Here is a 27,173-nt window from a genome sequence, read left to right on the forward strand (position 1 = left end):
TACATCCTTGTCTCACACCAGATTTAACATTAAACCATCTTCCTGTACTTCCTTCAATTCTAACTGCTGACTTACAACTCAAATAAAGACTAAGTATTGCTTGATATAATGCCCCATTGACACCATATAACTGTAGCATATTGAATAGCTTCTCTCTTGGCACCTTATCATATGCTTTTTCCAAATCGACAAAACTTAAATACAGATCTTTGTTGTATTCCCATGCTTTCTCGACTATTTGTCGTAAAGTGAAGATCTGATCCTGACAGCCTTTATTTGGCCTGAATCCAGCTTGTTCTTCACCCACCTTTTCTTCCACAATTCTTCTCAACTGTTTCTGAAGTATACTTGCATAGATCTTGCCAGGAACACTCAGTAGGGAAATACCTCTGTAATTCTCACATTCAGTTTTATTTCCCTTTTTATATATGGGTACTATGAGAGCTCTATTCCAATCATCGGGAATTCATCCCTCTGTCCAGGCTTTCTGAACTATGCAGTGCAGCCACTGTAAGACTCTTATATCACCATACCTCAGCATTTCTGGTTGAATATCATCTTCTCCAGCTGCCTTTCCACATTTCAAACCTTTGATGGCTTTTTCTACTGCAAGTATGAATATGACTTGACTGCATGCCTGGTCAGTGTTTTTTATCACTGTGCTGTCATCACTGCTTGTTTCATTTAGCAGTTTTTCAAAGTAATTACTCCATACTTCAGGGATATCTTTTTCTCCAGTTTTCATATCACCTTTATCATTTCTAACTTCTTTTACAGCACTCTTTCCTCCATTCTTAAGCTTCTTCAACAACCTTGAGAATATTTTGCCACCTTCTTGATATTTATTTTCTATATTCTTGCCAAAGTCCTCCCATGACTTTTGTTTAGCTAGTTTTACACATGTTTAGCTTTCTTACATTTGTCTCTGTATTCTTTAAGAGCACAAGCTGACTTATTTGCCAGGAACTTTTGATATGCTTTCTTCTTTTCCTCTTTAACTTCCTGTGTCCACCATGGAGTTCTAATTTTTCTATCCTTGCAGACAACTTCACCTCATGGCTCTCTAGCTGAATCAATCAGGGCTTTCTTCAAGGCTTGACACTGAATCTCCAAGGTTTGATTCCTGTTCTCAAACTCTTTCATTTTTTCTTCAATAATCTTTGTGTATTTTAGTCTACAGTTCACATCTGAGAGCTGCTCAACTTTTATTCCCTTCAAAACTTTCTTTCATGTTATTCTTTTCAATATGAATTTCAATTTTATCCTGCTCAAGACTAAATAGTGATCACTTCCAATTTCAAATCCTCTGTACACTCTGGTGTCCTGCACCAGGGAGAAAACATCACTATCAACAATAACATAGTTAATGAGACTTTTCTTATTTCTTTCTATTTCTTGCAAAGCTGCTGCAATTGCTGGACTGGCAAAGATGTCAATTCAGTATTGGGGCAGTTGACTCTTCATTAGAAAATTGGATGCCGTTGTCACGTTAGTCACCTTGAAATCGAACCATAAGAAATTTGGTCAAGAGCTTCAAGGGTCCAGAGGGGGGTGCTGCGAGGAGGTATGGTCGGACTTCTCCCACCTTAAATTATATATTGTTGAATAAGACTCTGACATCATTTAATAGTATTCATAGTGTAATGAGTGTGCATAAAGTTTTCCTCAGTGTTTTCATTAAGATGCATGTTTATTGTTTAGAGAGTTCAGGGGACACGCATTGCAGTGGTGATAAATGATTATATAGCTACGATGGTCTGCGCGGTTAGCCTAGAGGCTGTGCGCTTTGCAACCATATGACTAGGGAAGGAGTGGCCTAGGTTCGATTCCCGTAGGTGACGTGAGGAGCTAAAGAATATTCCTCAGCCATAGCCAAGTTAGCCGGTCTTGGGTGTGGACAATAGGGTTTTTCATCCCGCAAAGCAGGCAAACCGGTCTTGAGAACTCAACAGTACGGACATAGAATACACTGGGGCGTAGGGCTGACCACCTTATCCTGTGAACTGCTTGAGGTCCAATGACTAATTAACTCTCGATACCGCAAGGTAAAAGAGGGAAAAAGGAAGATGAGATAGCTACGATGGTAAAAGACACTGACTCACCATCACAGATAAAAAAAAATGTAGCAGTTCTGTTGTAAAGCATTATGATAGACTACATCTACCATGTGCAGTTTTTGTAAGTGGAGTTCAAGAGGATGAGGAAACAAAGAGTATGGAGGCAGATAATCCAAAATTTGGATATGTCTTTGTTATTAGCTGTGAGAAAGATTGAAGACATATAATTTACAGACTTGGATAGATAGGAAGAAGAGATATGATTGAGATAAGCTATTGAGAGATGCTTACCAGATATAATGGGGCATTCCAGAGGGAAGGACCAGGGCCTTTCCTGAAAGTATTTCACAAGGGAGGAATAAGCCAGGAAGTGAAAAGTAGATTTTTACAAAAAAACTACTCTGCATCCATCACTCTTACAGAAAAAGAGAGAAGAGATAAGTGCATTACTTGAGAGGGTGATGAGTTCAGTATAGACAGGGAATGATTTTAATGGCTGGTGTGATTGAACTTGTTGGTTAGCGTTGCCCTCCTCTGATGTCTCTGTATGGGGGTTCACTAATAATGATGATAATGAGACATAGAGCATGTGTGACTAGTGGTGTGTGTGTTTGTGTGTGTGTGGATGGAAGGGTGGCTAATTCATGGGAATATGGGTTCTCAATTTTAGAAGTGTATACTTCTCTGTCAAAATATCAGCACTCCAGTATTTTTTTTTTATGTGAATCCTGTCAATGAAAAGCTATAGCGTTTAGTATATTAGTATTGATGCTGTATGCTAATTAATTATTATTATTTGACAACTGCAGGGAGTTCCAAGACTCATCAGGGTAGGGCACCTGCTTAAAACTCTGTCTCCACCACTCAATCCACCAACTGACTGCAACTACACCAACCCTATCTACTACCAACCACTACTACTAGTTTTTCCACAGACAATCACAAACACCCATGTGCACGGCAGGATTCGAACCTGCAGCCTTTTTGCTGGAGAGCGGATACGCTAACCATTCGGCCAGCCAAGCCATGAAAACCTATCTCATCCCCCCCCCCACCAGAGACCAAACATAGATGTTTTTTTTCCAAGCCACTTCACGCCTTGAATAACAGGGTGGTGGTCTTGCACTGAGCAGTGACATTCATTTACCATCTAAAGACATGATGATAAAAAATAATGTATCAGTTTGTTTGTAATTGTCATATTTTTATATGTAGTACACAGTTTTACATAGTACAGTACTTCTTTTTGTGTTGTTTTTTTTGTTACTATTTGAATTAATAGCATAGTGGTAGATTATCCTTATATTGTACTCAAGCAGATTAGTATAGTACACAGATGAGGGATATGTTAACATCCAAAATGAAGAATATTTTACTCAGGAAGAAAAGACTGAGTACACAGAGAAGGAACAGCAATCATAGTTAAAAATGATAAATTCAGTAACAGAAATTACTAGTATCTTCAAGATTAATCTTGCTAAGATTGAAAGAAGAAGAAAAAAAAAACAGATATAAAAGTTTATGCACCAGATCACTCTTATGGGGATTATGAATATGAGGAATTTCTCTAAAATCTGCAAACAGAAACTGCCACGGTGCATGTGGCACAAAAAAATTGCCTGTCCTCAGTTGAAAGATGCACTGTCTAGTTCTGAAATGATTGTGCCAGCAATGCCATCACCACAACTGTTCGTCAGGACTGAATGAAGAACATGGGTTTTCACGGCAGTGCTGCTGTACACAAGCTTAATATCAGCGGGGCCATTGCCAAGCTTCCATTGGACTCTGGAGCAGTGGAAACATGTTCTCTTGAGTGATGAATCATGCTTCATCAGTCTGATGGATTAATTTGAGTTTAGTGGATGCCAGGAGAATGCTAACTGCTTGAATGTGTTATGTGAAGTTTTGTTATGGAGGCATCATGGTTTGGGCTGAGTCTCAGTAGTTCCAATGATGAGGAATCTTAGCAATGTTGTCTCTGATGAGATTCTAGGCAATTTTGTGCTTCCAACTTTATGGCAGCACTTCATGGTGACACTTGCTTGTATTAACATCAATATGTCCACAAAGATCTGTGAACAAATAGTTTGATGAGATGAATGTTGAAGAATTTGACTGGTGTGTACAGCACTTTGATCTCATTTCTCAGAGCCTTGATTCAACCCACAGATGTTCATCAATGGGATGAAGTGGAATGCTGATTGCAAGCTCGGTTGAACTGCCTGACATAAATGGCTAATCTCATTGACGCTCTTCTGGAAGAATGTAAGGTTAATGTTGAATGCATCAATGTAGCAAAATGTAGTGAAAAGCCTTCCCTGAAGATTGTTATAGCAGCAAAGGGTGGACCAACTCCATATTCACATTTCTCATATTAGACTGAGTTGGGATGAGCAGGATATTTTTGATTAGTTAGTGTGTATTTATGCTCTGTCATTAAACTCCATAATAGAAGTGAAATTTTTGATAAATAAGGGAATAAAACAAGGAGCTCCAACATCTCCAGAAGCTCTTTGGATCTACCTTAGACAAAGTTTTTCATTTATTGAATTAGAGGAGTTAAAAGGAAAACGTGTTGAATTAAATTAAGACATAGTTAAAATTATGATTCTGATTCATCTGTGTTTTGCTGCTGATGTGGTTCTTTTTCAGGATATCTAGAAATAAAATTAAGGGATTGATTCAAGTGTTTGGTCAGATTGGATTGAAAATAAATTTAAACAAAACAAAGAATAATGTTGAATGACAATTTAACACTAGAAAGAATTATACCTAAGAATGGAGAAGTAGAGAGAATAAATTGATATGTTTATCTGGATAAATCATAAAAATAAAAGATGAACAAATGGAAAAAATAAGTACACAGTTAGGTTCAATGGCTTTTGGAATTATGAACAGTAACTAGATGTTTAATAGAGACATGCATGTTAGACATAGTGTAATTTTTAATATAACGGCTTGATGCATGTAAGAGAAAACCAAATAGCATTTAATACTCCTGTGTACTTTGCTCAGTACGTCATGAGCTTCATTCAGAGAGAAGGCAGAAGAACTGGTAATAACATTTAAATTCTGAATACAAGAACAAGTCATACAGCATGTGTGTAATATCACATCTTGGTTGCAGCTGTACAGTAGGAGGGTACATGCACTATTAGACTTCAGAGATGTGTATATAGATGTATAATTAATTAAAAGAATTGTAAGCAGTTAACAGCAATCACTTCTCAATGCAGTCTGTATGATTAGGATGATGGCATAGAGGTTTGCATGAACTCTTAACATGAATAGTGTTTCCTCCTACTGTACTGTTGTATGTATGACTTGTTCTTGTATTCATAATTTAAGTGTTATCAGTTCTTCTGCCTTTTCCCTGAATGAAGATCATCACACATTAAGTGAAATGTATATAGGAGTAATAAATGCTGTTTTGTTTTTATTTACATGTGTGAAGCCGTTATTTAAAAAAATTATACCTCATGCCATCGGCACTAGACAGAGTTCACTGGAACAATAACAAGATGCTACACTACAGTAGGTTCAAATTTGATAATCTATTTTTTGAATTGTGTGAAGTCCTATGCTGCTGTCCTGATCTTAATCAGAGAGAATGAATGCCTATCTCTAGTTTTGTGTAATTATTGCTATTAATTGTTTAATTTTTTAAGATTAATTATTTATACATCTGTATCCACATCTCTGAACTCGAATAACATGTCTTCCTACTGTACAGCTGTAACCAAGACGTGATATTATATGCATGCTTTATGACTCGTTCGTGCATTCAGGATTTATATGTTGTTACCACCTTCTAAAAATTTCCAAGCATGTCTTTTTAACTATGCTTTTAATATAAATTAAATATTTTATATTAGTCATCTAAGTGATTAGTGAGTGGGATAGCTCCATCACCCAGTGAGCTTTGCTTTTTCTTGTTACTATGATAATAATTTGTGTATGGATAAAAATTCCAGTGAATCTAATATGTGATCATGTTTTGCAAAATACAACTAAAATTGCACTTCTTATACACGAACACTTATGGCAAATTGAAATGGACCTACCTGGAAAACATGCATTTAAGAAATCAACAATCCAGTTAATAACATTTCCATATGGAGGACAGTGGAATTAAAAAACAAAGTGCAGTTTTATGTGATTGCCAGGATATGACTCTCACAGCATTCACAGAGAAGGGAATTTGCTCTCTGCCATAGGGAAAAGCATCAACAGGTTAGTGTACATCATACCCAAATACTTAGCTGCTATCTTAATTGCATTTCTTGGAAAAACATTCTTTCATGAAGGAAGAACTAGTATTCAGCAGACCTTTTTGGGAAATTGAAGGATTAGACATTTTCAGATAGCAATATGTTTGCAAACTTGGGTGCCCAATTCCAATTGGCCAGTGTTGTTGTTGATGAAACTTCACATTTTCTGAGTGCTTTATTCCCAATGTTTGGAATAATATTCCATCACGTGAAGTGATGGAATATTATTCCATCACTTCACGCACAATATGTTTGTCCTTCAGTTGGGCAAACATATTGTGCGTGAAGTGATTTCACTCACTTGCTTACACTTGGATAAAGGATTAAAGCAAGAATATAATTTCTTGACATGTTTAATTAATTATTTGTTTTAGTGATGTCTAAGTTGTGCCTTTATTGCATTTATTTTTATGTATTTTTTACACAGACAAAGCTACAAGTTTTAGTAGCATAACTAGTATGTTTCATTACCTTTGTAGTTATCCATGACCAAATACCTCCTCCCCCTTTTTTTTTTAAAAATTATACTTATTGGTCAAAAGTCTCTATAACCAGATTGATTATTGCATTTTTATCACATAGTGCTAAAGATCCTGTTGTGGAAAAACAAGATGAACAGGAAGCATGGAAATTATTCAGATATATAAGGCAGAAAGCTACCATACCATGTCAGAAGGATGGAGCAGTGCTTACGAGTGCTGTTCAAGAAACAAGCATGTGCACTTTTACTGAGATTGTGTATGTCTTCAACAATACCCAGATGAATTTAAGTGAGTGGTTTAAACTTTCCAAGTTGCAATAGAAAAAATTAATTGAATATAAATTTTATCTTCTGAAAAGCAGTTTATTGGATATATATATATATATATATATATATATCCAATAAAAAGTCCAGTACTGGCACACTCGTGCCAGTTCATGCACATAGTCAATTCAGTTGGAACTCAAGCACGCATTCCTATTTTTAAATGTATTTGTGTGTTTTATACTAGATCTGTTAACGTATTTTATCATGTCTCTGTTATTTTTTATTTAATTCTGTGCCTGTGATACCTGAAGAAGTTGAATTTCAACGAAACTAATCGTATCTTAACATTAAACTCTTCTTTCTCGGTATAGAGTCATTTATATTTATTTATGTGTGTGTGTGTGTGTGGAAAGTTTTTTATAGAGTAAAACCAGGTTTAAATTAGCTTGGCATCTTTTACATATATATATATACACAATGGTACCTTGGTTTTGCGAGCATAATTCGTTCCAGAAATGTGCTTGTAATCCAAAGCATTTGTATATGAAAGCGAATTTCCCCATAAGAAATAATGGAAACTCAGATGATTCGTTCTGAAACTCAAAAATATTCATATAAAAATGATTAATACAAAATACATATATCTTCATATACCTTATATATGTATACCTTTTTATATTTTTATTATTTAAATGTAATATACATAAAGTAATCAAATTTTTTAAGTACATTACAATTGCGTGTTACAGTAATTCTATTGGATAGGATGACTTTCATTGTCACTAACAGAATCACTGCTATCTGTTGACTCTTTTTCTTTTTGTGTGACTTTAACAAGGAACCTATCCAATGACACTTGCTTTTGTCTCCTTTTGAGGATTTCATGGAATATGACATTGCATTGTCGTTAAACAAATTAAACATTGCTCGCACTGCCACAGCCTTACTCAGGTGGTGCTTTTCTACAAAATTTTGCACTGTTTCCCATATTTTACACACCTCCCTAGACTTCTTAGACGTAGACTTCTTATAAAATCTTGCGATACCTTGTTCGTGCTTCCCAACGATTTCCTTCTTAACTTCCACCATAATCATCTCCTTCTTATTCTTACCGCCTTCCTTTTCAACTCTTTTCTTCATTGGAGCCATTGTTGTAGTACAGTTAATAAAGAACAGTCATTACATTTGGACACAAAATAAAAAAATGCTTTACACACACACACACACACACACACACACACACACACACACACACACACACACACACACACACACACACACACACACACGTGCGGTCACAACGCTAGCACGAATGTTGACTATATGAATGAGGTATGCCGACTGAGGCTGAGCATGTGAGACGATTACCCGCAATCCCGAGCGGCTTGTGATCACGTGACGCTCGGCAGACAAAGCGTATAGGTAATACTGTACTCGTATTGCAAGACATCGCTCGTTTATCAAGTTAAAATTTATTAAACATTTTTGCTCATCTTGCAAAACACTCACAGACCAAGTTATTCGCAATCCAAGGTACCACTGTATATATACACACACATAATAAATATTTTCATATTTCTTCTAAAGTAAGAGAAATATGACTAACTGGTTTTCAGAGGCACTTGTGTCATAATGAATATACTTTTAACATGCCATCACAAGAAATGATAATAATATTTTATTTACAAATATTTTGGTTTGAAACTAACAAGCAATTCTTAATGTAGGAACAGTTGAATGTTAACAATGGATTATATCAACAGATATTAGTGCTGCGTGAACACATGGTGTGACTACATCAAGATATGAATAATATTTAAAAATCTTGTGATGACTGTAGAGAATGAGACTCTCCCATATTTTTGATAAAGAAGTGCAATTGTTTCAGTTCAAGTTTGTATGATTCACTAAAGCTTTGACAAATATTTGGCAAATAAAATGTTCATATTTAAGACAACATCGATGAAGCAATTGGATTCATTACCAGAAGATTCTATGTTGGGTATCCGCACCATGCTGTGCCAATCCAGGCTTCAGGTTAACGAGCTGTTATTGATGCTCCTGTATTATTTTTTCCACAGAATGAACAGGTTGTTCAAAATAAAGATTTCACTCATATGGAAGCTGGTACAGGAGCCTCAGTCTTACATTGCTTATAATTAACCTGAAAAATCCAATTTGGCAAAGCATGGTGTGGAAATCCAATTTGGCAAACATTGAATCTTCTGGTAATGAATGTTTATTTAAGGAAAGTGCTAACTTTGAGTATCATATTTGTATCTTCATGTAGTGACTTAATGTGTTCATGTGGTATTAACATATTTTGAAATAATCCATTGTTAGCATTTTATCTTGTTTAACTGTTCCTACACTGAACCATAGGAAATAGAATATGAAGGAATCAGAGCAATAGCAAGAAGAGAAACCAGGTAAATCAGAAGACAAGATTGGGAAAAATTTGTATCAAGATTAGAGCTTGACATAAATGGACCTCTTCTAAAGAGCTATAAAATCATTAAAAAAATGACTCAAGAAACAAGGGATAATCTACAATTAGAAGGCTCCTCCACAAAAGAATGGACCAATCATTACACTAAGCTTCTAAACAATAATAATAAAATTGAAATAAAACAAGTAATAAGTCAAGAAACAATACAGTTAAATGATCTAGAGAAAATATTGGAGAAACTAAAAAATAGAAAAGCTACAGGAGAAGATGGAATAAATTCAGAACTATACAAATACAGCTCTAAACCATTTCAGTTACGATTAATTAAATTCCTAAACAGAATATGGGAAGAAGGAAACATCCCATAAGAATGGAAGACAGCAATAGTCAAAAATATATTCAAAAAAGGACACAGAAAAGATTGTGGAAACTACAGAGGAATACCCTTATTAAATACATGCTATAAAATATATCTAGATATAATTAAAAGTAAATTAACACCATGGGCCAAGGAGATTATTGGAGAAGAACGATGCGATTTTAGGAAAGGAAGATCCTCCACAGATCCCACATTTACACTCAAACAAATTATAGAAAAAAGAATAGAATTTAACCTGCCCAACATATATGGCCTTCCTGGATTATGAGAAAGCATACAATCAAATCAACAGAACAAAATTAATCAACATACCGTATGAATTGAAAGCTCCACCTCAAACCACAAAAGCAATAGCAAATATAATGGAAGAAAGCTATATTAAAATTAAAATTAATAATGAAACAACCGAAAAAAAATTCAAGGAAGTGGATTATCAACAATACTCTTTAAAACACATATATATACACAGGACTGCTCGGTGGTATTGCGCTGCCTGGGTGCAAAATTTTTGTGTCCCCCCCCCCCCCTTCAGTGTATTATTTCCTATTTTTTTTATGAACGTGTTCAATTATACTGCCCCTATATTGTGTCACCCATGTTCGTTGCACCCTGATATGGAATGGACCTGTATTGTGTGTGTGCATATATATATGGAAAAAATTTCAAGAGAATGGAGGGAAAACAAACTCATAGGAATTAAAATAGGAGATAAAGAATTAACCAGCCTTTTGTATGCTGACAATCAAGCTATTTTTGCTGAAAATGAAGACCAATTACAGAAAAATCTACACGTATTGAACAAAACAATAGAACAGTATGACATGAAAATCTCAATAAATAAAATTAAATCAATAGCATTTCAAGGTAAAGAAATTAAAAGATGCAAACTAGTCATCCACAACAAAGTAATAGAGCAAGTGAAAAATTTAGATACCTAGGAAATTACATAAGCACCAATGGAGAAATCGATTGCATATAAAAACCAAAAATTTCTTTTTGGTTATTGGAACTTTGAACAGACACTTCAATAAACAGATGTCTAGAACAGCCCAAATAAAACTACATAAAATAATAGCCAAACCAATTCTGAAGTATGTCAGTGAAACATGGAATTGGTGAGAACAAGATAAAAGACAAGTGGAAGCTGCAGAAATGAAATTCCTAAGACCGCTCACAGGCTATAAAAGAATAGACAAGATGAGAAATGAAGAAATAAGAAAACAATTATCTAAGGGTGCTTAAGGTTCAAAGCTGTATAACTGAGAGGAGACTTCCACATAGCCTTTAAAGGAATGCGGAGAACTGACCAGGGCTTCTGACCTAATGTCCAATCCTCACTTTCTCGTGGTGCACCCTGTTGGGTATCTACTTGGATACTGAACGAACAAGGATGGGCTGGCAGTTTGGGATTTAGCCGACCAAATTGTATTCTTATTGGTTAAACCAAAATAAAAAATTACGGTACAACATGACAAAATTTCATGCTGGCTGGGGCGTCATATCCATACTTGCAGTAGAAAAAGCCATCAAAGGCTTGAAATGTGGAAAGGCAGCTGGAGTAGATGATATTTGACCAGAAATGCTGAAGTATGGTGGTATAAGAGTCTTACAGTGGCTGCACTGCATAGTTCAGAAAGCCTGGACAGAGGGACGAATTCCTGATGATTGGAATAGAGCTCATAGTACCCATATATAAAAAGGGAAATAAAACTGAATGTGAGAATTACAGAGGTATTTCCGTACTGAGTGTTCCTGGTAAGATCTATGCAAGTATACTTCAGAAACGGTTGAGAAGAATTGTGGAAGAAAAGGTGGGTGAAGAACCAGCTGGATTCAGGCCAAATAGAGGCTGTCAGGATCAGATCTTCACTTTATGACAAATAGTCGAGAAAGCATGGGAATATAACAATGATCTGTATTTAAGTTTTGTCGATTTGGAAAAGGCATATAACAAGGTACCAAGAGAGAAGCTATTCAATATGCTACAGTTATGTGGTGTCAATGGGGCATTATATCAAACAATACTTAGTCTTTATTTGAGTTGTAAGTCAGCAGTTAGAATTGAAGGAAGTACAGGAAGATGGTTTAATGTTAAATCTGGTGTGAGACAAGGATGTACATTATCCCCTCTGTTATTCATTATCTATATGGATCACATTATGAAGGAAAGTGGTATTAAACATGATATCAAAATTGGAGACGTTAACGTCAACTCTTTGCTTTATGCGGATGATGTTATACTTCTAAATAAACCACTACAAGTCTGCAAGATTCTCTGACTAAATTGAATAACTGTTGTAATAGATATGGTATGAAGGTCAGCAATAAAAAGACAAAGACAATGAAAAAAGGCAGAATCATTGAAAATGTCAACTGTTGTGAATGGAGAACCTGTGGAACAAGTAAAACATTTCAGCTACTTAGGCACGGTTTTTAGTGAAGATGGTAAATTAAATATAGAAATAGACACCAGAATCAGCAAAGCTGGTTGTGGTGGGAAGTCAATTGAATAAATTCATATCGAATAAGAGAGAAATTAGTCGGAACACTAAATTAGCTGTATACAAGACAGTGTTCAAACTAGGTTTAACTTATGGATCTGTGAGCTAGGTCAGAAGTAAAACACTTGACCAAAGACTAGAGACCGCAGATATGAGAGTCCTGAGAAAGATTAGAGGCATGAACAGATGTCATCAATGGCAATATCATATTAAAAACAAGGATATTAGGAAAGAACTTGACATTGTCAGCATCCAGGAATGCCTTAGCAGAGCTAATTTCAGCTGGTATGGTTACTTAAACAAAATGGGCGAAGAAAGATTAGCAAAACAAGTGTTCTCTGCCAAGAGGAAGACCAAGATATAGGTGGATTGATATGATTCAAAGTGCCTTAAACGATAGAAATATAAGATCTGATAATGTTTGAGTCTTGACAAGTAATAGACTGATTTGGAGGAAAATTGTAGATAGGAAGTTAGTAATGATGTAATTTTTTTTTTCATGTAGTACTATCATATCCTGTACACCCCTTGAGGGTACATGGCTGGAATTTGATGATGATGATTATCCATAATTAACGTAACAGAAGACATCACAAACTATAGAAAGAACTGGAAAAATCACATAGAAAGAATGAATGAGGACAGATGGCCAAATATTGCTTGGAAATATGAACCGAAGGGACATCGATCAAGAGGTAGACCCAGGACGAAATGGGCAGAAGACTTTTTAAACCCTTGAAAACATTACAGGCAAATAATTGCCCAACATGCGAAGCCGAGAAGAAGAAGACTGTTCCTACACTGTGGATGGCTTGTTAGTTTCAAGCTGAAATATATGTAAATAAAATATATTATTATTATTTCTTGTGTTTAAGTTTTAAAAGTATAATTAACGACTAGCTAGGCCTAGAAAAGAAAATGGAGCTGCCCTTAAAATACCAGTAGGCTATATATTAATGTTTTACTTGCTGATTAAATTATCATAAATTTAAATTTTAAATATGTTATAGAATGCAAATTTGAACATATCTATATATGTAATGGAGATGATTTCAGTTATAGTACTAAGTTTAAAATTAAGCCAAAAATTAGCATGAGATTGAAAAGAAGTGGGGGGGGGGCAGGAAGATGATGACCAGTATGTGCAAGGAATTATGAAATGTCAAAAATGCAACATAAAGTGAATTGAAAGCCAAATAATTAAAACTATTAATTATGAAAATATTGAGATATTTATATCTCATTATTTTCAAGAAACATATTTGACAATCTTGCAATGGTGTGAATGATTGTGTGCTGGCTGTTTTGAAAATCCCCCTTTCATCAGATAGAAGATGAACACTTATGAGTTATCAGCCTTCATAAGATAAATATGTAACATGGAGGTTGGTTTGAGAATACAGGGGCATAATTTATCTTGTTTAATTGCCATGAGGGAAAGATCAGATAGGGGTTTATGCATATTAACTGTATATTGGCTGGCTTTTATGGCAAGATGTTGTGAACAACATAGTTTGCTTTCATTACTTGGGGAATCAATAATGGTCACTATCAATTTTGGAATATATTTTAACTGTATCACAAGTGGTGATATTTCCATGATAGGGTTTTTGCTAATATTTATTTTTAGTATGCTTTTGTTTGCATTTTTTTCTTTGTGATAAAGATGATTATTATTATTATGTGACACCTCCAGGGAGTCCAAAGACTCATCGAGGGAGGACATCCACTGTACAACTCTTTCTCCACCACTCAATCCACTAAGTACAATGAACTCCAACTGCCATCATCATCATCTACACCAACGCCACCTACCACCCAATAATACCACTAGTATTTTCACAGACAATCGCAAACATCCATGCCCATGGCGGGATTTGAACCTGCAGCCTTTTGGCTGGAGAGCAGATATGCTAACCACTCAGCACCGGGCCAGCCAGATGTTGGTAGTTATCCACAAGATTATAATCGTGGTAATGTTCAATTTAAGCATGACTAAAAATATGAATGGTACATCATTGTTTCAAGATTGACAATTACTTTGTAAGCTATATTATGCTACAGTAGTTATGTTGGTTGACATATTGACATAGGTTTTGTAGTTTATTGCTAGTGGTAAAGACCATTTTGTAACCGAATATTTGAAGATATTTTTAAAGTTTGATGACTCTATTTTAACTGCTTAGGATGTATTGTTTTGTACAGAATTGGTGGCATATTCCATTAGCTGAATGTGGATATTGTGGATATTGCTGAAGACAGAAGATGTCTTTGAGGTATGTGATTTCCTGATTTAAGGCAGTAGTTAAAGAAGAGTATTTGTAGCCATTAAAAAAATTTCTAATATGACAGATCATTTTTATGTGGTATGAGTGATAGGAAGAAAAAAGTAGGTAATTGTCAATGTTCCAGTGTTAATATGATGATTACATCTCATCAAGGTTAAATTTAAAAAGTTTATGGATTTATCTTCCTCTTATGCACAGAAGATAAACTGCATTTCTCCTCATATGGAGAAATGCAGTTTATGGTAAAATATGTTTAGAGAATACAATAGTTTGGGTATAGCATCCAAGTTCATCCTGATTCACAGGTGGCACCTATGAATAAGCTATGTTAAACTTGTGCTCCCACATTTTATCATCATTACAAGTGTTTTTTTGTGCAAAATAAGCAGTAAATGGGGAAAACTAACAAAGGGTACTAAGGAACTGATTATTTCTGCACAACTCGTAAGTACCCAAAGTCCATCAAATCAGTTATTTTTTACAATTAAAAACAGCCTTGTAAAATTGCCTGCCGTGCTTACCGTGCGAAGTAAAGATGGATGCAACAAAGGCAGACAGCGAAAGATTACCTCAAGTCCCATCAGCGTAGCGCTGCCGATTGCCAACAAACCGAATGCCAATACCAAGTGCCACAACTGTGAAACAGAAGTTACTGAAAGAAAAAAAGGTATATTTTGCGATTTCTGTTGCCACTGGCTACATACTTTCTGCGCAAAAATAGATGAATTGACACACAAGCTTTTTACTGATCTCAGCCAGCCTTCTGTACGATGTGCCTCCCTTCCATAAAACAGCTACTAAACCTAGACAGATGAGTTGAAAATATCGAACAACACCTTACTATGATTGATACCTTCTCCTCCAGAATCTGAAAGTTGGATACTAAGCTCGAGACACTCGACAACCGGTGCCCGATCGCAAGTGCACCCGTGCCTTCTAACAAACTTCATGAACTAATCACATTAACGGTACACGAGTCACTCGAGGCCAAAAATAGGAGACTGAACGTCGTTATCTTGAACTTTCCGATGGAAAATGGTAAATCTTTAAAAGAAGACGTTGGCAAACTAGCAGGAGAATGCAATTTTGATCCCAGAAAATTCGTCAAATGCCATCATTTCAGACCCATAAACAAAAGAAAGGATGGAACGAACTTTCCACGTTCTCGTGAAAGTGACCTGAGACACACTGACAAACACATCCAAATTTATAACGGTGCTAAACAACAAGCTAAAGGACACTTTTCCCAGTCGTGCATACACGCTTGACCTGATTTAACTTTTGCCTAGAGAGAACAAAGACTCAACTCGCAACTAGAAGAAAAACACCAAGGAGACAACAGTTGAATGATAGACTACAAACAAACCAAACCAGTGCATAAACCAAGTGATGCCACTCGTAGCCACCAAGAAGACCAGTATGCATGAACTGCATAGGAAACGTGCAAGACCCTTGCAGTAAAATCCATGCCTCACAGAACTTTGCATATCCACTTCACCAACATCTGTGGCCTCAACTCCAACTTTAATAGCATCCATTACCATCTGCAGTCCACCAAACCCCACCTACTCTTTTTAACAGAAACTAAAATCTCACCTTCACCCAGCACTATCCATCTCAACCTTCCTAACTATATACTATTTAACTCCTTTCGACCCAAGGGTGGCGTCTGTGCATATATTCGCTCTGACATACCCTACCAGAGAACAGCTAACCAAGAATTGCCCTATTTCGACCTTCTTTGGTTGAAAATTTACGGTGTAAAGAGATTTGAAAAAGTGTTGCTGAATGTAGTGGATGTGCAAAATAAGGAAAACTAGATTTAATAAGGGGGGGGAGGAGTAGATATACAGCAGAAGGAAGAGTTTTTGGCCATGGTTGGTACTTCCAGACCACAGGTTATTGGCATTAGTGAATCATGGCTGACTATAGATGATATAGCTAGTGGGATTGAATGTGATGGGTATAGTGTGTTCAGGAATGACAGGGAGAATAAAATGGGGTGAGGAGTATTGTTGATGATAGTTGATGAGCTGCAGCCAAGGAGAATAGAAGTTGAATTGCAGGATAGAGAAAAGAGCACATTTGAGGCCATTTGGTGTGAGATTATTGCTAGCAGAACAAAATATACAATTGGGTGCTGCTATAGACCAGGTGATGGAAAAGATGGGGAGATAGTATGAACAAGCAAATAGAAGAAATGAGTGGAAGGAGGGTAATAATTATGGGAGATTTCAACTATGGTTGCATTGATTGGGGTGAGGAGAGGACACACGGGAGGAAGGAATTGGATTTTATGCGGTTATTAAGGGATAACTATCTGCGACAACATGTAATGGAAAATACTAGGGATCAGAGAGTGCTTGACCTAGCAATTACATCTGAGGATTTGGCTGTAACAAATATGACCACATTACCACCAATTGGTGAGAGTGATCATAGGGTCTTGACTTGGGAAGTGGCTAAAGATGTGGAATTTACAAATAAGATAGGGTACATGTGGAATTATCGGGCTGGAAAGTATGACAAGCTTAGGAGTTTGATTGGTTCAGTGCCATGGCATGTACAACTGCAAGGACTAGAAGTTGATAGTGCATGGGAGGCAGTTCAGAAGTATTTGCATGAAGCAATGGCTGACTGTATACCTAGAGTCTGAATAATAAATCAAGTAGGGGTTAAATGGATGAATAACACCATTAAGTTTGAGCTGCAAAAAAAGAAACAACTGTGGAGAGAATTTAATGAGAAAGGTGACCAGCAGGCACATGAACGGTATAAAGCGCAGGCCAGAAGGGTAACGAGCGTGGTAAGAAAAGCAAAAAAGGATTATGAAAGAACATTGGCCATGCAGGCTAAAGAGAATTCTAAACAGTTTTTTCGATATGTTGCAAGTAAAAGGAAAAATGTATATGGCAGAATGATTTTAAAGAATGCCGATGGTAGGGAGGTAACTGAATCAGTTGATATAGTTGAGTTACTGAGTGAGCACTTTGCAAGAATATATCATCCAGGTGGTGACATTGCAGAAATGAATGAACCAGTAGATTATATGGGAATTGTGGTGAATGAAGTGGAGGTGAGTAGTCTATTGCATAACCTCAATGTCAATACATCTGTGGGATTGGATGGTATACCACCTCGTGTCATATAAGAAGCGACTAAAGAATTGTCAGTACACTTGACCATTTTGTTTAATTTGAGTCTCGGGTCTGGGTTAGTCCCGAGGGGGTGGAAAGAGGGGAAAATAATTCCACTGCATAAAGGTGGTTCCAAGACTGCTGTTGTAAATTACTGACCGATTAGCATATCAGGAATCATTGTCAAGGTCTTAGAGAAATTAGTCAAGAAAAGAATACAGGATTGGATAGATGAAAATGGGACATTGTATGGGGGACAACATGGTTTTGTGAAGGGTAGATCATGCCTCAGTAACTTGTTCACGTTTTATAACACAGTGACTGCTGAACTGGATAAGGGTAATGGGTTTACAGTGATAGGGATTTGAAAAGGCCTTTGACAGGATACCACATGGAACCCTAATCAGTAAACTGGAGCAGATGGGGATGGATATAGAGTTGGTGAGATTGATAGGAGGGTGGTTGATGTAGAGATACCAGAGAGTGGTTTATTCAGGAGTTGAGTCTAAAAGACGGCTTGTGACTAGTGGTGTGCTGCAGGGCTCTGTTCTTGGACCACTTCTTTTCAATTTGTTCATCACTGATATAGGAAAGGATCTGAGAGGAAGTGTTCACTTGTTTGCTGATGATGCAAAGTTGGGTAGAGCAATTGTGAATGCACAGGATGTCAAAATTTTACAGGATGATTTGGATAGTTTGGAGGACTGGGCTAGGAAAAATGGATGTCAATTTAATGTGGCAAAGTGTAAGGTTATGCATTTTGGGGTGAAAAGAATAGCAGCAGTATATCACATTGGTGGAACCGTACTCCAGGAGATTGATGAGGACATTTGGGAGTGTTGGTGGATAGGGAATTGAAGTTTAGGGGGCACATTGCAAAAGTGGCTAAATCAGCTCATCAAATCACTTGGCTTCTGAAAAATACTTTAACATGCAGAGACAAACAAGTTATTGTTCCTCTGTATCGAGCCTTGATAAGACCCCATCTGGACTACTGTGCCCAGTTATTATCGCCAGGGTTTCTTTGTGATGGGGAGGAAGTGGAGAGGATCCAGAGACGAGTGACCAAGATGATAGCAGGTCTGTGGAATGAACCTTATGAGAATAGGTTGAAGATTTGTGGGTGGCAAAAATTGGTTGATAGGCAGAAAAGGGGTGATATGATTGAGACATTCAAATTACTGAAGGGTTTCTATAAGATTAATCCAGAAGATATTTTTGAAAATAGGACTGGTGGTGGGAGGACTAGGGGCCATACATGGAAACTGGGCAAGAATGTGGTTAACAAGGGTGTTAGAGCTAGGTTTTTTACTTGGAGAGTGGTGAATGAGTGGAATAAGCTGCCAGAGTCTGTTATGGGTGCTACGACCATGAATGAGTTCAAGGCAAGGTATGATAGATACTGCGTGAATGTCGTATAGTTGTTCTTGACATGATGTTAGGGCCTCCCTCGATGAGTCTGTCGACTCCTTGGAGTTGCCCATAATAATAATAATATCCTTCCCTCACTCAGTCAAATTCATCTGCTTTCTCTGTCGCTCTCCTAATACAGCCAACTGCTCTGAGCTCTTTCATTTCCTCTCCTTAAAAGTTGATTTTCTCCAGTCCCACTCTCCTAACCATGAAATCATCCTCCTGGGTGATTTTAATGTCCATAACACCAATTGGCTTTCCTTTTCCAGTTGTACAGATCCTGCAGGCAGAGATGCTGAAAAATTTGCCGTCACTAATGACCTTACACAAATTGTTCAAAAGCTGACTAGAATACCAGATAACCCGAAGCATTCCCCAAATACTCTAGATCTCTTGCAGTGAATGTAGTGAGATCCCCGAGTAATTCTGATCACAACCTAGTGCTCATCTCCTCTCCCATGCAACAACGCTTACATAGTCATACCCACACGAGTAGTTTGGCATTATAACAGTGCCAATTGGGAAAGGCCAGCTTAACCATAATTATTATATTTGATGTGTCGTTTATGTTCTTTTTGTCTGATCGGAATTGTGCATCCTGTTTCTGCTATGTATGGTATGTTGCAGGTTCAGTAAATACGGTATACTCCAGGTTGGGCCAGCAGAGGGAGCGGGTCTTTGGATGAGTTGAGTAAGCTTTTTAATTTTGCAGGAGGTTTAAAGGTGGCTTTGAGGTTGTATTTTTGTAGTACTCTGTTTATTTTGTCTAATGTCCCTTTAATGTAGGGAATGGTTATACTTTGTTTTTTGGTTTGTCTTTATTTTTTATTGAGGTCTTGTAGAGAATTTTGTTAATAGTGAGGCTGTACAATTTGGCTGTATCCATTTTTTTGAAAAGTATTGCTGATCACATTAAGTTCATTTTTCAGTGCCTGTTCACTGCAGCAGATCTTCAGAGCTCTGTTTTTTAGGTTATTGATGACACAGTTTTTGTGTTGGGTGATGGTAGGAGTTTGTCATGTGTCTTTTCCAGATCTACAAAACTTAAATACAGATCTTTGTTATATTCCCATGACAACAATTTGTCATAAAGTGAAGATCTGATCCTGACAGCCTCTATTTGGCCTGAATCCAGCCAAATAGCGGTTTCACAATTCTTCTCAACTGTTTCTCAAGTTTTTTTTTTTTTTTTTTAGCTGACCTCCAGGGATTTCAAAGACTCATTGAGAGAGAGGGCACCTGCTCTACAACTCTGTCTCTGCCACTCAATCCACCAACTGACCGCAACTACACTAACACCATCTACCGCCGACCACCACCACTAGTATTTCCAAAGACAATCACAAACATCCATGCCCACGGTGGGATTCGAACCCGCAGCCTTTTGGCTGGAGAGAGGATATGCTAACCACTCGGCCAGCCAGGCTGGTAAAGTATACTTGCATAAATCTTATCAGGAACACTCAGTAGGGAAATACCTCTGTAATTCTCACATTCAGTTTTAGTTCCCTTTTTATATATGGGTACTATGAGAGCTCTACTCCAATCATCGGGAATTCGTCCCTCTGTCCAGGCTTTCTGAACTATGCAGTGCAGCCACTGTAAGACTCTTATACCACCATACTTCAGCATTTCTGGTCGAATATCATCTACTCCAGCTGCCTTTCCACATTTCAAGCCTTTGATGGCTTTTTCTACTTCAAGTATGGATATGTATTCCTGACTGCATGCCTGTTGAGTGTTTTTTATCACTGTGCTGTCATCACTGCTTGTTTCATTTAGCAGTTTTTCAAAGTAATTACTCCATACTTCAAGGATATCTTTTTCTCCAGTTTTCATATCACCTTTATCATCTCTAATTCTGTTTAGAGTACTCTTTCCTCCATTTCTGAGTTTCTTCAACAACCTCCAGAATATCTTGCTGCCATCTTCTTGATATTTATTTTCTGTGTTCTTTACCAAAGTCTTTCCATGACTTTTGTTTAGCTAGTTTTACACAGTGTTTCGCTTTCTTAAATTTGTCTCTGTATTCTCTAAGAGCACAAGCTGAGTTATTTGCCAGGAACTTTTGATATGCTTTCTTCTTTTCTTCACTGCCTCTTTAACATCCTGTGTCCACCATGTAGTTCTGATTTTTCTATCCTTGAAGACAACTTCACCTCATGCCTCTCTAGCTGAATTAATCAAGGCTTTCTTCAAGGCTTGCCACTGAATCTCCAAGGTTTGATTCCTGTTCTCAAACTCTTTCATTTTTTCTTCAATAATCTTTGTGTATTTTAGTCTACAGTTCACATCTGAGAGCTGCTCAACTTTTATTCCCTTCAAAACTTTCTTACATGTTATTCTTTTCAATATGAAATTCAATTTTATCCTGCTCAAGACTAAATGGTGATCACTTCCAATTTCAAATCCTCTGTACACTCTGGTGTCCTGCACAAGAGAGAAAACATCACTATCAACAATAACATAGTCAATGAGATTTTTCTTATTCCTTGTCTCTTCTCTCCATGTGAATTTGACTTACACTATTCCCATCCCCTATCACACCCAGATGGCTCAATTGTAACATCACCCACAGAAAAAGCTAACCTCCTAGCTTCATACTTTGCCTATAATACACACATAACTGACAATGGCAAATGCGCTCCAGTCATTCCAACTGCCCAACATACAGTGCCCCAATATCCTTTTTCAAAAAAGAGATCATAAACCTGTTGTCTAAATTAGACACAAAAATAAGTCTCCTGGCCCTGATGGCATTCCTCCAATTATCCTGAAGGTCTGTGCACTAGAACTGATTCTTATCCTGTGGTGTCTGTACATACCGTCTTACTCCACTGGTATATATCCCAAAGCCTGGAAACTAGCCTATATTCAACCCATTTCTAAAAAGGGTGACAAATCACTGCCATCTAACTACTGCCCTATCTCACTCACTTCAGTCCTATCCAAAGTGATGGAGAAAACCATCAACTCTCAGCTCCTATTGTACCTTGAAGGTACCCAGCTATTAAGCAACCGCCAGTACGGATTCTGTCGATGCCGATCAACAGGAGATCTACTCTCATACATCATCCATCGTCTGGCACAAAGGCTTACTGAGCAAACTCCCATCATTTGAACTGTCTTAGGACTGCAGATGGATTGCCAGATTCTGTCTGGACGTACACTATGTGTGATTGTAGATGGCTCCCTATCCTCCCACTATCCAACTAATGCTGGGGTCCCACAAGGTTCAGTTCTCTCATGACCCTTTTCCTTCTGTATATCAATGACCTACTTCAGTCGACCTTCAATCCAGTACACAGGTTTGCAGATGACAGCACATTGCACTCCTCCCTTTCATTTGACAAACTCTACTCTACACACCTCACTTCAACACACAGAGCATCAACCACCACTGCCCTTAATTCTGACCTCCAAACCATCCTTCAGTGGGGCTCAGATAACCTCGTTAACTTCAGTGCTAGTAAAACCCAGTTTTGTCTTATTTCTCACAAAAAAGAACCATTTTTCCCCAGCATTATTTTTGATAACACTCAAATTCTCAGACAAGATAGATTTCTCTTCTCGGAATTACCCTGACTTCAAGCCTCTCCTGGCATAAACACATCACAACCATTGCATCCTCAGCTTCCAAAAAACTAGGTTTTCTCTTTCACTCAAGACGTTACTCCACCTCTAAACAACTGTTAACCTTATACAAATTGCAAATCTGCCCAGCTATCGAATATTGCTCTCACATTTGGAGTGAGACTCTTAAAAGCTCCTTCAAAATGCTTGACTCAATAATACAGAGAAGAACAATTAAACTGATAAATGACCCATCTCTTATCAACTCGTTCCCCCTCATTCTCACATAGACATCTCTGCAATTTGTATATTTTATAAATATTTCCATGGGAAATGTTCATCTGAAGCAGCAGCAATAATTCCTCCATTCTGTACTAAGCTGGAACACGTACAGCTGCTGCCCAACATCCTTCCACAGTATGCCCTGAAACCCACAGAACAAGTTTCTTTTCCTCCTCCATCATCCTTGCTATTGCTGTACTATGGAAAAGTCTTCTCCCTGACTTCCCAAGGAATACAACATAGAGGCTTTTAAATCAAATGTAAACAAGTTTTTCCTTTCCCAACTCTCTACACACATATACGGTACTAATCTACTATAAGTTGACCAGCCAGCCTCTCGTATATGGGCCGAACATTTAAAAAAAAAAAAAAAAAGTTGTGGATACTAGCAGGGAGGAAAGGAGTAGGGTTATGATTCCATGTGGACAAGAAAAAGTCAACTAGTTGGCTTCCAATATTTTGGCTTGTTGGAAGATCAAATATTTGTTTTCATATGTTATTATTATTATTACTATTACTTAACACGTTTGCTGCCAACTATGAGTATACTCATAGTTGGCAAACCAGCTACACAAGCCAGCTACGAGTATACTCGTATGACGCTTACCACCGGCAACGAGATTACTGTACTGACCTTGAAGAAGTGAAAATGCGGGGCTTGTGGAGCTAGCATCAAAACTGTGTATTCTCATAGATGGTATATGCTCTGCACAAGCCAACTATGAGTATACTCGTATCACACTTACCGCCGGCAACGAGATTACTGTACTGACCCTGAAGAAGTGAAATTGCTCGGTGTATGGGAACAGACTATGCCGAAGTAGCGTGGCAGCGAACATGTTAACACCTCCACAGACTCATCGAGGGAGGGCACCTACTCCACAACTCTGTCTCCATCACTCAATTCACTGCAGTGAACTGCAACAACGCCAATGGTATCTACCGCCAACACCACCACTAGTATCCTCACAGACAATCACAAATATCGTGTCCACGGCAGGATTCTAACCCGCAGCCTTTTGGCTGGAGAGCAGATATGCTACCACTTGGCCAACCAGGCCGGTTATCCTTGTATTTAAAAAAAATTGACTGAGATTTATTATATTAATTAACGTAAGGATATCTGAAGATGATAATTTTGTATGCTCAGTTAAGTTTCGGTTATTGTAAGCGCTGTATAAAGAACATCCCAAGGTTTTTGGGAATCTCAACATTGTACATTAACAATTTATTTGAATATTAGCAATTGATTGTTCTACTGTTGGCATTTTTCAGTTTTGCAGTTATGTAATCATTACTAACAAATAGCTCATATTAGTTACATTTCCCCCTCCCAACAAACGCTTCTTTATAGGGATTTCTGTTGAACTAAAATATTATTTTATTATAAAAAGCTTTATTTTTTAAGTTGGCTTCACTGATGCATTTCAAACTGTATAGTTAATTACATGTAATATTGATTCCACACTTCTTTTATATAAATTAAATAAATGCATGTATGAGTATTTGAAGACAATTCCAGTCTTTCTTTTGTATCAGGATCATTTTGAAAATATAATACAAGCTGTTGCAGTGGTCAGCTTGACTGGACTAGTGAATAACATCTGCATTCACAAGCAGAAGTTTCACATTTCAAAATTGCATGAATGTTGTTACGTGGTAATGATTTTTATCATTGCTCAGAAGCTACCACCTTTATTGAATGCCTGAAGTAGTTTGGAAAAATTCTCTAATGACCATGTTTGATCTCTGAAGTAGGATTCTTGGATTATATGAACCTGTAGTATACCCAGATTATGAATGCCCTATAGGTTCATGATTTTTTCACCAGAATTATTATGAAAAGATTTTGATGAAAAAATGAAAAGTTTGACTATAGTAGATTACAAAAATGATTTATTTCATTCATTACTATTTCCTATATCAGTGTTGCCTCAGCTTTGCTGTTTTACAGATTATCTTTCTAAGACATGCATTTCAAAGATGTCCTCACTGTATTATCTAGAAAGGTTGTGTTATATATTATTTATTTTTATTTATAAGCAGAGTTTCAAGTAATAATAACTGCCTGCAGATTTAAGACAAAATATTATGGGAAATTAGAATTTCTGAGCTTAAGAAGCTTAGGAATGGAGGAAAGAGTGCTGTAAAAGGAATTAGAGATGATAAAGGTGAAATGAAAACAGGAGAAAAAGATATCCTTGAAGTATGGAGTAATTACTTTGAAAAACTGTTAAATGAAACAAGCAGTGATGACAGCACAGTGATAAAAAACACTGACCAGGCATGCAGTCAGGAATACATATCCATACTTGAAGTAGAAAAAGCCATCAAAGGCTTGAAATGTGGAAAGGCAGCAGGAGTAGATGATATTTGACCAGAAATGCTGAAGTATGGTGGTATAAGAGTCTTACAGTGGCTGCACTGCATAGTTCAGAAAGCCTGGACAGAGGAACGAATTCCCGATGATTGGAGTAGAGCTCTCATAGTACCCATATATAAAAAGGGAAATAAAACTGAATGTGAGAATTACAGAGGTATTTCCCTACTGAGTGTTCCTGGCAAGATCTATGCAAGTATACTTGAGAAACGGTTGAGAAGAATTGTGGAAGAAAAGCTTGGTGAAGAACAAGCTGGATTCAGGCCAAATAGAGGCTGTCAGGATCAGATCTTCACTTTACGACAAATAGTCGAGAAAGCATGGGAATACAACAAAGATCTGTATTTAAGTTTTGTCGATTTGGAAAAGGCATATGACAAGGTGCCAAGAGAGAAGCTATTCAATACGCTGCAGTTATATGGTGTCAATGGGGCATTATATCAAGCAATACTTAGTCTTTATTTGAGTTGTGAGTCAGCAGTTAGAATTGAAGGAAGTACAGGAAGATGGTTTAATGTTAAATCTGGTGTGAGACAAGGATGTACATTATCCCCTCTGTTATCCATTATCTATATGGATCACATTATGAAGGAATGTGGTATTAAACCTGATATCAAAATTGGAGATGTTAATGTCAGCTCTTTGCTTTATGCGGATGATGTTATACTTCTAAATAAATCCGCTACAAGTCTGCAAGATTCTCTGACTAAATTGAATAGCTGTTGTAATAGATATGGTATGAAGGTCAGCAATAAAAAGACAAAGACAATGAAAATAGGCAGAATCATTGAAAATGTCAACTGTGTTGTGAATGGAGAACCTGTGGAACAAGTAAAACATTTCAGCTACTTAGGCACAATTTTTACTGAAGATGGTAAACTAAATATAGAAATAGACAACAGAATCAGCAAAGCTGGTATGGTGGGAAGTCAATTGAATAAATTCATATGGAATAAGAAAGAAATTAGTCGGAACACTAAATTAGCTGTATACAAGACTGTGTTCAAACCAATTTTAACTTATGGATCTGAGAGCTGGGTCAGAAGTAAAACACTTGACCAAAGACTAGAGACCGCAGATATGAGAGTCCTGAGAAAGATTAGAGGCGTGAACAGATGGCATCAATGGCAATATCATATTAAAAATGAGGATATTAGGAAAGAACTTGACATTGTCAGCATCCAGGAATGCGTTAGCAGAGCTAATCTCAGATGGTATGGTCACTTAAATAGAATGGGAGAGGAAAGATTAGCAAAACAAGTGTTCTCTGCCAGGTTGGCAGGAAAACGACCCAGAGGAAGACCAAGATATAGGTGGATTGATACGGTACAAAGTGCCTTAGACGATAGAAATATAAGATCTGATAATGTTGGAGTCTTGACAAGTAACAGACTGATTTGGAGGAAAATTGTAGATAGGAAGTTAGTAATGATGTAATTTTTTCATGTAGTACTGTCATATCCTGTACACCCCTTGAGGGTACATGGCAGGAATTTGATGATGATGATGAGAATTTCTGAAACCTAAATTTCATATAGATCCTGTTTTAGATAAAAATACTAATAGCAAAGCTTCGTGAATGATGCCATCTGAGATTATTATTAAGTGACACCTCCAAGTAGTCCAAAGACTCATCGAGGGAGGGCACCTACTCTACAGCTCTCTGTCTCCACCAATCCATCTACCAACTACAAT

General features: G+C 37.1%; 1 protein-coding gene across 4 annotated transcripts in view; it reads left to right on the forward strand.

The window, feature by feature from the left end:
* RhoGAP19D (Rho GTPase activating protein at 19D) overlaps nucleotides 1-27,173 on the forward strand; it is a 503,360-nt gene that overhangs the window by 7,167 nt on the left and 469,020 nt on the right. For 3 of the 4 annotated variants that reach the window (XM_090412051.1, XM_090412054.1, XM_090412056.1), the window contains exon 2: nucleotides 6,911-7,098. The gene's annotated coding sequence lies outside the window, so the exon portion shown is untranslated. Of the gene's footprint in view, nucleotides 1-6,910; nucleotides 7,099-14,610; nucleotides 14,682-27,173 lie in introns of all 4 variants that reach the window. The other variant, XM_090412052.1, reaches the window with a different exon arrangement.

Source organism: Typopeltis vanoorti, chromosome 22, assembly GCF_054136105.1.
Source record: "Typopeltis vanoorti isolate ZY-2024b chromosome 22, IOZ_Tvanoo_1.0, whole genome shotgun sequence".
NCBI lineage: Eukaryota > Metazoa > Arthropoda > Arachnida > Uropygi > Thelyphonidae > Typopeltis > Typopeltis vanoorti.